The 15,845-nt window shown below is 38.0% G+C and overlaps 1 protein-coding gene and 1 long non-coding RNA gene across 3 annotated transcripts in view; one reads left to right on the top strand and one right to left on the bottom strand.

Moving 5' to 3' along the window:
* DSCAM (DS cell adhesion molecule) overlaps positions 1-15,845 on the top strand; it is a 459,270-nt gene that overhangs the window by 173,669 nt on the left and 269,756 nt on the right. The gene's annotated exons all lie outside the window — the stretch shown is intronic.
* The window catches only part of LOC133215302 (uncharacterized), a 102,533-nt gene continuing 92,333 nt past the window's right edge, over positions 5,646-15,845 (bottom strand). The window contains exons 3-4 of the long non-coding RNA XR_009726368.1: positions 11,409-11,500; positions 5,646-5,783 (exon numbers count right to left, since the gene is read on the bottom strand). This is a non-coding gene — a long non-coding RNA (uncharacterized LOC133215302). The remainder of the gene's footprint in view (positions 5,784-11,408; positions 11,501-15,845) is intronic.

The raw sequence follows: 15,845 nt of genomic DNA, 5'->3' as shown, positions 1-15,845 counted from the left end.
ACTTTGAGGCAAAGAGGTTATGAGTCTGCAGACTGCCCTGGAGGATGTGCTGTTTTGTGGGTTTGCACGTTGAGTCTTTAGCCTTTAAAATGCAGTCTGAAATCTGAATTGGACTTTTGAGTTGGGCAAGCCAGTAAGGCAGTGGGCTAAAGCAGAGCACTGAATCTCAGCATTAATTCTGAAATAATCTTCATCTTAGTACACAGGGAAGGTAAACTACTATACCTGAAACTGGATCACTTGAACTCTTTCTTTTGTCATCTGTTCAAATTAGAAGCAAAAAAAAAAGAAAAGAGCTACCTTTGCTTAAACAAAAAGATATTAAAAATTGTTCTCTTTTTTTAGAACTAATTTATTGAAAAGTATGTAACTAAACTGAAAATAGAGATGTTAGCAACAGCCTTGTAATGAAAGTCTTTGAGTAGTGGAAAAAAGCCTTTTGTTTAAGGGCTTGTAAAAGAAGTTGTTATCCAGAATGTACATGAAACTCAAATAAAGCAATCTTAAATATAAGTCTTAACTGAGAAAATTTAGAGATGGTGTTGCTCATTATCTGTCCTAGATGATATTTGACTTTTTTTTTTTAAAGTAAAAAATTAACACTTAAAAGAAAATGTTTTGCAGACAAACCTGCAATCTGGACTCAGACAATAATATACAGCTCTTGTAAGACTGGAAAACTGTTTAAAGTAGTCTGTATGCCAGGCCCAGAACTATTTACTACTATATAAAAAATGTGTATGGCTATTTTAAGTAGTAGATTATATAGTTGTAACATCTTGTTCATCTTTAAATATTTTACCAGTTATTTTTAAAGCAAATTAATTTCATTTACTGCATAAGGGATCCCAGGGGGCATGTCATTTAAAGCTTATTCAGAAGTTGTGGTGTGGTTTGCCTAAGGATTTTATTCTCTCTCTCAAAAAAAAGTTCTCTTTGAAATAACTTTGGAAGGTTCTGGAAAGGTCTTGACTGTTGCAGCACATTTCCTGCTCTATTTATCAGTTTTACAGCACTTCCTTTTTATGAAGATGATTAGATAGAATATTAGAGAATGGATGAGGAGAACATAAGCAGCAGCAGCAACGGTGATAAGTACTGTGGTCAGTTGGGATAGCTAGATCTGGTAAAGGAAAGGGTATAGCTTGCAAAGGTTAAAAATAGAGATCTAAGAGAAGAAAATAATTTAAAAAAGACCTTAATGACGTGAAAAAAGAGACCCAAAAGGAAACGGTTGTTGGCAAATGCACAGGCTTTTATGTTCTGCAGGTATAGATTTCTTTGGAAGATACACCAAGTGATGTTTTAATGAAGTGTAGTGTAGCTGGCAGGTAGGCAAACTACTGACTTTGACTAGTATTTGTTAGTTATTCATCTTGCGAATTGTTATTTAATTTCATAATATTACTTTCTATCCAGTTATTGAAATAAATCATGCCTAGCAAAAAGAATAAATGAAAAAGAATGCAGACATAGAAGAATAGGCATGAGACTTTAAAGATTTTTGGAGATGCTCAGTATACTGAGGTATTCATCAGCAGGTGATTGACATGATGCCATTCACACCAGATAATCTGTGCTTGGGTGACTCATTTAGTGACCAATGTCTCCATTTCTCCTCATCCATCCCACTGTAAACAAATTTCTGTTCCTCATTCTGCGTAAATAAAAATATTTTATTTTCTGTACATGAAGCATGGTATACAAAATGCCTTCCATCCTACTCTACTGGCCCAGTTTCTCCAGTTCTGGGAGTCAGTGGAGCACTGGAGCTCAGCAGTAGATCTTCTTGCCTGGCATGAACCTTAGTAGTAAATGTCAGTAAGCTCTTAAACTAGCATTGGGTTTCTCATCAAAGTTTAAGACCCTTGTAAACCTCTTACTGAAGCTGTGGCAATGATCAACATGCTGTATGTATTTCCATTTTTGAAGAAGATAAACATAAGGTCTTCTCTGAAATAAGACAAGTACAGAAGTGCTGTGATCTTAGCAGTCTTTAAATTTCTCTAATACAAACTGTCCGTAAGAAGCTTTGTCCTCTTAATCCTCTCTGGTTTTTAGACAATTTGTTGTCTTACAATTAAGTACAGATGGTTTGGAGCTGTAATGCTGATAAAAAAAAAATTAAAAAAAATAAAAAAGGTGCTTAGGGTTGCTTCAATTTCCGGGTTGGATTTTAACAATAATCCATGTCTGAAACATAAGAAATCTGGTTTTATCTGATCTTTAATGCTCGTTTGCAGATAGCTGACATATTTCAGTGATTACAGTATGTATATAAAATAATACCATTATCATATTTAGTGAAGAAGTAAATCTGTAAGAAGGCTGTATAATACCACCCAGCTCTTCAATTTGTACTACTTGTGGCATAACTTGGTACTTTGTTTAACCATGCGGGAAGGGTCTTCCGAAACATGATTTTGATTTTACAGTTGGAATACCACTGTGAAGAAATTGAGTAACGTGGGAAACTCTTCCGTGTAATTATTTAATGTGAAGAAAATAGCTGAAAACTCCCAGAATTATTCACTTGCTAACATCTTTTTAGGAAGTTCTATCTTTCTCTTCTGAAAACACAAACATGAGCAAACGTCTAAGTCTTAGTATGTGTAATACTTTTAACTGTTTCAAAGCAGGATGGGAACTCCTGACAAGTTTCAAATATTGCCTTTGCCATGAGTCTAGCATTTTTTCCAGCCTTTCACTCTCACACTTCTCCCTTACAGTGGTGACAGTACAGGCTTAAAGAGGAGGTGCCACATTATTTAGGCATGGACAGGCCAACAGAGGTAACACCTGCACAAATTAGTCCCTTTGGAAATACTATCAGATAGAAGCCCTAAATAACACCTAGCTTAGGATGAACCTTTTATTTTCATTATTACTTTTATTCGGTATTCAAAAGCTACATGCCATAGAGGAGAGAAGCAATGGCTGATTTGTGTCATAGATCTGGTGCCTGAATATCTTTCCCAGTATTAGCGGTCTTGTTCAAAGACGTGTACTGACAACAGAGTACCCATTGTGATTCCATTCTCCAAATTTGGTCAAGTCAGTGAAAAATCTTCTCAAAGGAATGGGCAGAGTCTGTGTTTGGATGTAATTCCTGTGCATTTATGTCATTTCCAAATGGTGACTCCGAATTAAAACTGCATGCAGAAAGAGGTACCCATGTCCTTCCACTGAAATGATCATGCATGATTTTGTCTAAGGAAAAGGAAGAAAAACAACAAATCACTTCCCTGGCTTTGCTTTCTCGCAGTAACTAAACAAGCCCTCCAACACATGCAGGAGTTGATAGGTAAAGAAATGTGTGCTTAGTTTTAATTTTAGTTTTAAACTGAAGAAATGGTCATGTTTGTAAAACACTGAAGTACTCTGGTGAGAAACACAGTATAAAAATAAAAGCCTAAAGATGAGTAAGAACTGGTTTCATTCAGCTACAGTTCACACCTTCAGAAGGCCAGTAACTATTTTAAGGGCATTCTGGGTGTTTGATGCATGATAACTTTCCTTATAAATACAAATAACAGAAAATAAAAATGAAGAAAATTAACATTGTAGCAAAATGTTGCCGGAGGCCTGCTGCCATAATAACCACACATCCATAATTCATAGGGAGCCTGCACTTTCTGCTTTCTTCTGAAGATGGTGAATCTGTTGTGAACTCCATCGCTTGAAAATGTTTTCTGTTCTCTGTTTTAAATAGAAGTACTTTTATTTAGCCCAGAATATTATGATTAGAGATTTTATATTCTGTAACACAGTGAAAGAATGTGCTGTCTTGTAACAGTTACAAAAAACTTCATAATGTTTATATAATTATATGCTGAACAGTTTCATTTTAAGTTCAGATCCAAGCTTCTTCAAAACCACTGTGGCAGTAGAGCCTGAATTTTGTTTCTGAAGCCAGGCACAAATCCCAGAGACACATTCACAACATCATTTGCAACATGTGCTGAACAGTACCATATAAACCAGAGCCAATGCCTAAGCCTTTTGAAATAATGAAGTGTCATGATTATTACTCTAGTAGTATGTGCCAAAAGTGGGTTATTTTCCTGTTAGCAAAGTAGTACGTTGAAACAGATCACCTGGTCTGTTCCTTTCCAGCTCAGTCACAGCTGTGTATACTGATTTGAAGTGTAGATGGTGCAAGAAGTGTATACATCATGTCTTCACAGTTTGCAATAGCTCTCTGTTATTTTGTAGTGCTGTATTTCCTCCCTGTTTCTTGGTTTCCTGAGTGACTGGCATTTGGAGATATCTGCTGTATCATAAATTATTGTTCACTCATCTCTCACTGGCTTTTTTTTGTGTTCTTGGTGCCACTGTGTATTTGGCTAGAGGATTCTAAGAACTAGGATCAACCTTCCTGTTTGCAGCTGCTTTGAAATACTGCTGTCTCTCAGAAATCATATCTGGTTGTGCCATTTTTTTGTTATTTCCCTCTTTAAAAGAAAAGTATGTTTAAATTTCTGTTTCTATGGACACTGTTAAGAAATCTGTTATCCTCTGTGTCTTGCCCAGTAGCTTGACTTGGTACAGAATTAAAAGCATTTGTTGACCTGTTTTGGACATTTAATTAAAGGGAATTAATAGACAGAGGTGACAGAAAGAAATATGGGAAGATAATTTGGAGGAGTATTGTAGCAAATGCAGCCTGTACAGAGTGCTGTAGCTGTGTAAGGTGGATGGTGTAACTGGGTACAAGCATCTCTTGTTATAGTGATGTATGTCTGCCTACAGGTAATGATGTAGGTTAATTGAGCACAAGAAACACCAAAGGAAAAAAGTTTTTAATTTTTTTATATACCCTTTCTACTTTATATCAGAGATGAAATTTATAATTGAGATCTCTAAGTTCAACATGGATTGCTGCCATAAGATGCAAATCAGAGCCTGGCTTCTTGAGCCTTCAAAGCCAGGCAAAAAACAAGACACTGCATCTTTAAGAAGTGCTTATTTGGCATTCACTTATTTAGTTAAAGATCACTGCCAGGCAGAACTCCCGTGGGAGGAGTGGATGGCTCATTGGGCCTCATGGGGAGGGCGGTAATTAAACTCCGAAGGCAAGCAATGATGTTAAGCTAAAAGCTCATCTTTAAATAGTAATACACTTGCAATGTAAAGTGGAAGGCCCTCGGGTGCCTGTTGACATAGTGTTAGGAGCTGGCACATTTTTATATAAAAGCTAAATTGAAGAAACTGTTATGAGCTCATCTGCATAAAGCAATATGATTCTGCCTGAGGGTGTGGGCAACAGGGAGTGATTAGCAAAACGTCTTTTTCTCTGCTACTCTGTTGCTCTGCTAACATGCCACTTGTCACTGAGAAATTTGAGATACCATATGCCAACCTGCATCTACAGAGACCCCCTTGCTGATTGCACATTGAAGAATTCCTCTTCAACACATGAGGAGCTGTCAAAAAGCATTTCTGAGACTGCATGAAACATGCTGGAAAGAAAAATCTTGTGTTCCCTTCCTATTTCTTCCTCTTGTATTCCATCAAGCCCTTACTAGTCATAACTGTAGATGTGAAGCAAAACACATTTACAAAGAAAGAACTGGATATTCTTTGCTGACCTTCATCTCCTCATCCCATGTGGGTTGGACTTGCTTATTCAAACTAACCTTCAGCACTTTGAGGCTACAGTTCCCATAGCAAGGGATGAGCCAGCTAGATTTCCATGGAGATGTGGATGGGGCATTCACTTTGCTTAACAGCAGTTTGAATTCCTTGTAGCTACGCCTACTGGGACAAGGAGGGGGTGCCCACTGGAATGATATTAAAAGAAAATTAACATCAAGCAATAATATAATCTCCTGACATAACAGTTCCAGAGCTCAATTACTTAAATGACATAAAAATACCGTAAACTTTTGTTCAAGTGGTAATTTTTTGTTTAGAGGTAAATATCACTTTTTCTGTCGTAACAAAAGAACCCTAATTTTCTTCCTCAGCACTTTGATTTTCATAGCTGGTATTGAGTAGAAGATTTAATTAGTATGTTTAGTATGTGCAGGTAAGTGAACACAAAACTTTTCACAAACACATTTTAATAAATTTCAATATCCTAGATTAGCATTCTAGCTGTAGTTCAGAACTGAAAAAAAATGTAGAAGTGTTTTCATTTTCAAGTTATTTTCATTTTCTTTGAATGAATGTACAGATGTGGTAAAATGCAAGGGTCTCTTAAATGTTCTCCCCACAAGAGGTATCTTGGTGGTTATATTAGAAATTAGCCTGTGAAGCCATTGGAATTATTTATTCAGTGCCATTGCCATTATTGTAAAATGCATCCTATCTGTCAGCTACTGTACAGATTTTAATATAGACTTGAGCTGTCCAAACAGTGGCTTTTGCTAGTTGACCCAGTGTAGAGCCCAAGTTACTTTGGATGCATCCTAAGAGACTTGTGCCTGTTCACATGCTGTGCCTCACTGCTTGTCTGATGTGGAAATGTTAAATTTGGTCACTTCTACATTTTGGTACATGGAAAGAGACTGGCTTTATTGTATTGCATAAAGTGAAGGTAATTTCCTAAAGCAGTCCCTTGGTCCTTTGGAACGCTCTGTTTCAGAATACAAGGAAAATCCCTTTTTTATTGAAGTGACCATCCATACAGTAAAAATACCAAACACAGCATGACTCAGTAGTTCAACAATGATGCCTATACATTGACCATTAACTCACTGATTCTCATAGAAGACTGACACGGAATAGAATCATAGAATAGTTAGGGTTGGAAAGGACCTTAAGATCATCTAGTTCCAACCGCCCTGCCATGGGCAGGGACACCTCACACTAAACCATGTCACCCAAGGCTCTATCCAACCTGGCCTTGAACACTGCCAGGGATGGAGCATTCACAGCTTCCCTGGGCAATCCATTCCAGTGCCTCACCACCCTAGCAGGAAAGAACTTCCTCCTTATGTCCAATCTAAACTTCCTCTGTTTAAGTTTGAATCCATTACTCCTTGTCCTGTCACTACAGTCCCTAATGAATAGTCCACTCCCAGCATCCCTATAGCCCCCTTTCAGATACTGGAAGGCTGCTATGAGGTCTCCACGCAGCCTTCTCCAGGCTGAGCAGCCCCAACTTTCTCAGCCTATCCTCATACAGGAGGTGCTCCAATCCCCTTCTCTGGACTTATTTCAGCAGTTCCATGTCCTTTTTATGTTGAGGACACCAGAACTGCACACAATACTCCAGGTGAGGTCTCACAAGAGCAGAGTAGAGGGGCAGGATCACCTCCTTTGACCTGCTGGTCACTCTCCTTTTGATGCAGCCCAGAATACTGCTGCTTTCTGGGCTGTGAGCGCACACTGAAGCCGGCTCATGTTCATTTTCTCATTGACCAACACCCCCAAGTCCTTCTCTGCAGGGCTGTTCTGAATGTCAGATCTCTGCCCAACCTGTAGCTGTGCCTGGGATTGATCCAACCCAGGTGTAGGACCTTGCACTTGGCGTGGTTAAACTTCATAAGGTTGGCATCAGCCCACCTCACAAGCGTGTCAAGGTCCCTCTGGATGGCATTCCTTCCCTCCAGCACATCAACTGATCCACACAGCTTGGAGCCACTGGCAAACTTGCTGAGGGCACACTCAATCCCACTGTCCGTGTAAGCGACGAAGATGTTGAACAAGACCGGTCCCAACACCGATCCCGGAGGAACACCACTTGTTACTGATCTCCAGCTGGACATTGAGCCATTGACCACAACTCTTTGTGTGTGGCCACCCAGCCAGTTCTTTATCCACCAAGTGGTCCACCTATCAAATTGATGTCTCTCTAATTTAGAGACAAGTATGTCATGTAGGACAGCGTTGAGCACTTTGCACAAGTCCAGGTAGATGACATCAACTGCTCTACTGCTGTCCACCAGTTCTGTAGCCCCATCATAGAAGGCCACCAAATTGGTCAGGTAGGATTTCCCGTTAGTGAAGCCATGCTGGCTGTCACCAGCCACCTTGTTGTTTTTCATGTGCCTTGCAGGAGAATCTGCTCCAAGATTTTGCTCCAGCTCCTTCAGCTGGCAAATAAAACCATTTTTCTGTTCAGTACCAGGGGAGCTGTCTAAAATGATCACATAGAGATCCTGTCCATGCTGACAATGTCTGTATCTCAGTTCTGCTACGTCTTGTACTTTTGTTGATTGCTCCAGTAATAAATCAAAAATACTAGTAGGGTGCTGAGGAAAAACATGGTTTTCATCTTTTGGAAGTTTGGGTCAAGCATTTAGTGCCAATTCAGAGAATCCAGGGCATGAAGTCAGACTGAACAAAATGTGAAAGAGGATCCCCTCATAAAAAGGACTGAAACATAATGACAGGTTAGATTTGGAAAGCTGGTGTAGCTATCATGCCAATGCTTTTTCTAGCCCATGCATAGTGAGTTTCAGTGCCCTAGGCTGCCCGTATGCCGAGTGTGAGGGGGAAGGCTTGTTTATTCTTCTTCCCCTGTCACGCCACTCATGACAAGAAGAGACATGAAAAGCTCAAGGGTCTAATCAGTTTTTAGGCTCTGACCCACATTTTGAGTTAGCAGTAATTATGAATTGTAGAACCATAGAACTGCACCACTTCCACAGTTCCTCCAGACTTAACTCTATAAATGGGAAGTTAGAAGGCATTGTATTTTTGAAGGAAACTAAACTGTAGAAAAGAATGAAAATGACATGCACGTGGTGATGTGAGCCTAAAGGTTTGGGGGGGGTGTTGTTTGTGGTGGTTTTTGGGGTGGTTTCGGTTGTTTTTTTTTTTCGGTTTGGTTCATTTATTTTTTAAGCAGTGCAATGCACATTGGAGGTAGCATGGTAAAGAAAGACAAGTGAACAGGCTGGCCGCCAGCACTTCCAAAACATGAAATCAAGTTTATTTTGGCAACATGGTACAACAGACCTAATAATCTGCTTTGCACTCTGAAAAACAAGAAAACACCTGCATTTCTTGACCTCTGCTAATGCTTTCCCTTATTAGTAAGGGTCTGTTTGGCACAGTCAACCCTGGAAAAAGCAAGCAAACAAAAATTCATCCATTGCAATTCTCAATGAATAGGATTGCTGCCACAGTAAGTTTCCCCATTTTGTGAATATAGAAAACTCGTGGCTGGAGTAAGCATGAAGACAAACTCCACACAGTCCTGGGGCCTCATTCTCTTTGCAAGGCTCTTTAACTGTAATATTTTCTCAGTGATCTTGGGGCGTGGGCTGAACAGTCCTGAAATGTAGTAACCAAAAGTGCTCTCAAACATGACAAGGATATTTCTACTTCATTTATGCTATAGAACTGCTAATTTATTGCTTAGGAAAAATCTAGGAAGAGGCAATTTTTGCTGTGGCTTTTGTTTTTGTGTTCTGTTAGACCTGATTTTGGGGAAGATTGAGAAAGACATCTGCTTATAGTACTTGTAAGCCTAGGACGTTTTATTAAAAGGAAAATATCCTTTAATGTATCATGAGACATAGCTTAAAAAATCCTGTTAGTGTCAGCGATGGTACTTATTTCTCTTGTTCTCCCTCTCTCTGTTCTTCTTTTGCTTCTTTAGCAGCTTTGACCATTGATGTTAATTAGTACTGAAAAGGACATTTTTGGCAAGGCTTTTAAATACAGCTTTTATCTTCTCTAGCAACAGGCAAAGTTATATTTAATGGTATTTGACATCTAAGAGTGACTGCAAGGTCTTTTTTCTGTTGATTTTTTTTTTCCTAAAGGAGTTCCTTATTCTTCTAATTTATTAAGAAATCAGACTTATTTTCAACATACTTCTATACATGGCTGAGAACGTGCTGTATTTACATGAGTGTACAATTTTAAAAAGCAAATGACAGTTATATCAGTGTTGCACTGAATGTTCAACATCAGGAGATTTCCTATTATTAAGTTTATGCTACATATTCTGTTGAGCTACTGCTTTTGATATACAGATCTTTTAAAATCATGAAGTGATGTATTTTCTTCTCAGCATCATCTAGTTATTGGCTTGCATAGTTTAGCTGATCTACAGTTGCAGGAAACTCATGAGAAATAAGTTGATCCAAATGATTGCAGTAGGTATTCCTACTTGCCTATCTGTGATAGTATTTTTGCATCCATCACTGTGACTGGGGGTTTTTTTGAGGGGTATTTCTGTGTAGATGTTGATTTTGGCCAGGTAGCATTGCCAGATGTACCTGTGACAGTGTTATATTAGAATATCTATGCAATACTGCCATTGGATATAAATTTCTAGAAATAGTAGTAATAAAATTACTATAGCCTTCATAAACAATGAACTGACTAGATATTTAACATGAAACCTACTCTCACATGTCTGGTTTTGTTTCATCTTAGGTGTGTCCCAAATCTTGGCAATCTACTTCTGATACCTCAAGCCATTAAATTTTCCTACTTTTAATCATTTATATTGTAAACTGCTATAATTCATCTGAATGGGATGCAGAATGCAGGAAAAGCTTCTCCTGGTAATACACCTGACTTAGACATATATCAGATTCAGTTGCAGACTTGGTTGCAGGGTGGCAGTCAGTAGACTGTAGAAATAATTGCTTTCTCCTTTGGCCACCTTCCTCTTTCATTGTTTTCTGTAATTCTTCTAGATTTCTAGAGCTTATGTTATGGTAGGGTTTTGGGAGGCAGGGGAAGTGCTTTGCATCTCCACTTGAGACGTCAATTCTGCAACCTGTAACTCTATCAAGATTCTTTCAAACTCTTTTGCCTTCTGCGTCTCTCTAGTGTTTAGCAGTCCAAACCAAAAGTACTGCAAACCTTCATGTGCACTTTGTGAACTTTTGTTAGGGTTCTTGGCCCTCCAGGGGTTATAGCCATCTGTCATCAGAGAATGATCTAACTTACACTGGCAAACTGGCCCAAGGAAAGGAAATATAGAGATGAGCTTTCTCTCATTTTTTGCATTTCTCAGCTGTACAGAATGGAATGCTCTGCCACAGCCTAGAGGTATGATTACGGCCTTAACTGTTGGACTAAATCACAGATATGGAATGTCAGCAAATCTCAGGATTCTCTCCACCCAATTTTCTGTGTGCAGATTCGACTTTTGAGACTGGTTCCTCTGAAATAATTTTCAGTTAAATTATATTATTTTCCTAGAAATACCTTTTTCAAAGCAGTTAAGCAAAACACCATTCCCTAGCTCTGTACTGCCTTACTGAAGTTACAGCTTGGATAAATCTCCATAGACTAGGCTTGTTTGACAACCATATTTCTCGGAAGACAGCCGGGACTTTCATTTTCTTTTTTGTTTTAAACAGGTGTTTGGATTACAGCACATACAGCTGGGTTAAAAAGCTCTGCACAAGTAATAATAATGCCATTCAGTTCTCAGTTTTCAGTTTCCACAGGGCAACATGTGGACCCTGCTAGAATAGTAGTTACATTACCTCCGGGAAGTGCAAATCTTCAAGGAACTCATTTGCAGTCGAGAACAGTGATCCAAACTTCTGCTTCTGTAAGACCTATCCTTTTTCTTGAACTGACAGAAAACAAGAGTTCATAGAATCATTGAATCATAGAATCATAGAATAGTTAGGGTTGGAAAGGACCTTAAGATCATCAAGTTCCAACCCCCCTGCCATGGGCTGGGGTACCTCACTCTAAACCATATCACCGAAGGCCTCGTTCAGCCTGGCCTTGAACACTGTCAGGGATGGAGCATTCACAACCTCCCTGGGCAACCCATTCCAGTGCCTCACCACCCTAACAGGAAGGAATTCCCTCCTTATATCCAATCTAAACTTCCCCTGTTTAAGTTTGAACCCATTACCCCTTGTCCTATCACTACAGTCCCTAATGAAGAGTCCCTCCCCAGCATCCCTATAGGCCCCCTTCAAATACTGGAAGGCTGCTATGAAGTCTCCACGCAGCCTTCTCTTCTCCAGGCTGAACAGCCCCAACTTTTGCAGCCTATCTTCGTATGGGAGGTGCTCCAGTCCCCTGATCGCTCTCATGGCCCTCCTTTGGACTTTCTAGTTCAGTCTAATAAAAAAAAAAAAAAAGGACTACTGAAATATTTCATTTTGAATTGAACCTCAAAGTGACGTATTTCAGAATCTGGAGCCTTTTTCCCATTAATACCTTTTCAGTAAATAACATTGATGCATCAGATTTTAACCCATATAGCATTAACAGATGCTGAAATGTGATAATTTCTGTTGAGCTGGGAATTCAGTATCTTTCTTACTGTCATAAGAGGGCTACTTTTTGTTAGATTTATTTTTTTCATTTTACATATCTGTATTAACTGTGTGACACATCAGAGGCACATGCTAACTGATGCACGTGTTAACTAACAACTGGCAAGGTGTACATAATTGTTCACATACTGAATTAGGTATAAATTACTTCCCATATGAAATGTGATTACTGTGACTCAATAATCAGTGTGAAAATAACTGTTTTGCCTTTCTATATATAGAACTTTGCGGATGAGAATAATACAATAATCAGCATTTGCCAGCTGGGACAATTCCTATATTCTGAAGTTGAAATTTGTGGCAGTTAACATCAACTCAGAGGCTTAAATGAATATTGGGATGTTGCTTTTGGGAACAGCAGAATTTGGGATAATGCTGTCACTAGAGTGAAATTCTGTCATGAAAGACCTTTAAATTAAGCTTTTTGAGCTCAACCCAATAATTTAATGGAGTTACTGAAAAGTCTCCCATTGAGTTGAATAGGCTTTGGGCCATTAACTTTCAGAGCAGCAGTCCTTCATTGGAGGTTCTCAGGGGTGTAATATCTAATATATTCTCTGCTTCCAGATCACAGAGCCAGCTTTCATCTAGCTTTTAGTCAGGACCATATTTTCAAACAGGTGTCTAGAATATTCCTATCAAATCAGGACACAGAAACATTTCATATAGCCAGTGTAGCTGCCTGCATTTGAGAACTTGTTTCTAAGAGCAATCACTCTTTGACTTGTAATGATTTATATATAAACCAAATAATTGTCTTTTAGGGTTATTTTTTTCAGTCAGCATTATGACATCCAGTCAGAAAAAGCTGAAGGAACAAGAAGCCAGGTATTTGAATATCTTTTCACTTCTGAGTTCTGTTCTTCAAAGCCAAATGTTCCTTCTGGATGAGGAGGCATTAAAGCGAGAGACCTTGAAACTTTAGGAAGTAAAGATATCTCTTCTACTTCTAAATATCAGCCATTAGCATTTATATTTGTAGTTTCTGCTTTGTTCTTTTGTTTGTTATTTGGTTTTGGTGTATTTTTTATTTTTTTTTTAGGGCAGGTTGTGTTTTTTTTCTTCTTTGTTGGGTTTTTTTGTTAGGACTTTTTTGGGGTTTGCTTTTTTTTGAGGTTTCTTTTGTTTGCTTGTGGGGTTTTGTGTTTTTTTGTGGTTTTGGTTTGTTTTGTGTTTTGTTGTTTTTTTTTTTTTTGTATACAGCAAATGTATTTTTTTCCATCACTTTTGAATTCCTTTCTTTTTTTTAAATCCTGCTATACTAAACCCATAAAACCATTTGTTCTCAGGAGCATATTGAAGCAATGAGACTATAAATGCTTTTTCTTTTTCCCTAACTTTCTTTGTGGGTTGATGGAATTTTATCTTTTTGTATTTCTAGCATTTACATATCTGCCAACAACATTACCATTTATTTCATGCTTGTTTTAAGCTTTTTTTGAAAAGGTTTCTCTTTATGTTAGGTTGACTGCAAAGACCTTAATCACAAAAGCCTGAAAGACCACCTAAACTTGAGACTGATCTTTGACCTTGTCCCTAAATTGTTTCAGGTTTAGATACAATTTGACTCCTGGCATTTTCACACACTGCATAGTAGCAGAATGTCAGTACCTGTAGCAGAAACATAAAGTAGACATTTGTGGGCAGAAAGGTCTTCAATATTACAAAGGGCAGTTGGAGCATGGCAGTAATCTGATTAGTTTTCAGCTATCTTTTGAGAGGGATAAGGAATTCTCCTTCTTTTCTGGAAGTGTTGTTTTGCCTCATTCAGAGTAAAATATTTGACATTCAGAGCATTTGCCTATACAATCAACTGGAAAACATAGATGCCTATTGGTCTTCTAAAAGATTGACTTAATTGTACACATTGATTATTTAAAAGAGTTGAAATTAGAATTTCAAGATCTCTTGGGATCACCTCATAATGAGATACATTTAAATGCTAAAAATGTAGAAGATGTAAGCAACCAATTTAAATAATAAAGAGTATAGGAAGAGAACATTTTGCAATAGCAATGTGTTGTATAAAATCTCAGATAAGTATGCATATGAATTCCTGATTTTTCAGATCTTTGGCAGATATCACCTGACTTTGAAGTGAATTCTTCAAATAAAAGAGTTCTAGCCTTATACATTATGCATATACATAAATCTGTCTATAAAATAAGAGGGTAATTAAATATGTTTCTGGAAAAAGTCTTACTTTTCAAATTTTGTTAATTATTTACTCTTTCTGATAATACCTAGTATTATTCTTAATGATAATGAAGTTATTTGCTTTATCTAATACCCAGAATTTCTGCATAAAAATGAGCCAACCTATTTCATGTTTCACCTTGACAAGAGACAGAATATAGCAAATAATCATTACTATCAGGAATAACTGAGCTAGACTGAACCTGTAGTTGCACTGAAATAGAAAACAAAAATATGTTCTTTTCAGTGTTACCATGGTCTTATCTCAGAGGTTTTTCTAAAGAACTTCCACTGCTCATAGGAGGCAATAAAAGAAAGTACAAAGCATGAAGGTCACAATCAAATCAATCAATACAATTAACATGAAAGAAATAAAGCATAAAACATGTTCTTTTTTACATTTAAATAAGACACATTCTCAGAATGCACAGACCAACTTCTTCCCAACGTGCAATGCCACGAACAGCTACAGAAAATAGGAGGTGCTGGAGGGACATACGTTAATATTACAGAGTACTGAAGAGCTTTTATTGCTCCATGATGTAATGCCCGGTGATTTTCTATAAATCCCACCAAGTATGCAGTTCAGTTACCTGTTATGATGTCACTGGGAAAACACCACTGGGTTGCAAGGTGACATAACTTTTGTCATGTATACAAAGATCTACATGTGTTTTGACTATTAAAGATATCTTCTTATTTGTAGCAGGGCAAGGAGATAATCCTAAAATCACAGAGAATCCTTCTTAATGAAAGGCTGCTCAAAACTGGCTAAACTGTAATCTGTAAAACCTGTTATTTGTAGTAAATTTTATACTCCACAGAGCTTGTTAGATCCTTGTTAAGAGAAAATGAGAACCTTTTGTTTTGCACTGAATGTGCCTCAGCCACGCTAAGCCTTTGCAATGACGCACCCTGCAGCCAATGGTCTCAGGTGTTTCCTTGCAACATTTTAGAGTTGCCAGAGAAAACTGCTTGTATAATCACAATAAGACATTGCCCCAAGTTTGCTGTAGATTGTCCCCAGCTTTTACTTTTTGATTATGTCTGGCCTTCCTACAACTTTGGCAACCATCCTTCCAAGAAATAATACATACCTGATTGCTTTGCAGCTAATCCTTCCTAGATCCAGTCATATCTGTTTGCAATCTTGCCTAGAGCTGCTGGTGCCATTTCTGCTATGCAGAATGCGCCTCAAAAGGAGATTGCTTAAAGTGAAGGCAGGATCTAAGTGTAATGGCATTTAATGGTGATGAAGAACTTGAGGACATGAGAAAAAAGAAAAGAACAAGATCACACCAGCCATTTCATCTCTGGTGTTGTCCAACTTCTGGTTGCTTGTTTGCTTTTTTAACCCAACTAAAATGTCAGTATAAATTTTGAAGTGCATTTTCCTATACAGAAAAAAGTACTTAAATGGTATCTTTA

This window comes from Neopsephotus bourkii, unplaced genomic scaffold (assembly GCF_033783945.1).
Source record: "Neopsephotus bourkii isolate Nb327-2 ecotype Australia unplaced genomic scaffold, CSIRO-AGI_Nbou_v1 NB_962, whole genome shotgun sequence".
NCBI classification, from domain to species: Eukaryota; Metazoa; Chordata; class Aves; order Psittaciformes; family Psittacidae; genus Neopsephotus; species Neopsephotus bourkii.
The sequence above is the reverse complement of the archived record's forward strand: the minus strand, read 5'-3'. Positions and strand labels throughout refer to the sequence as shown.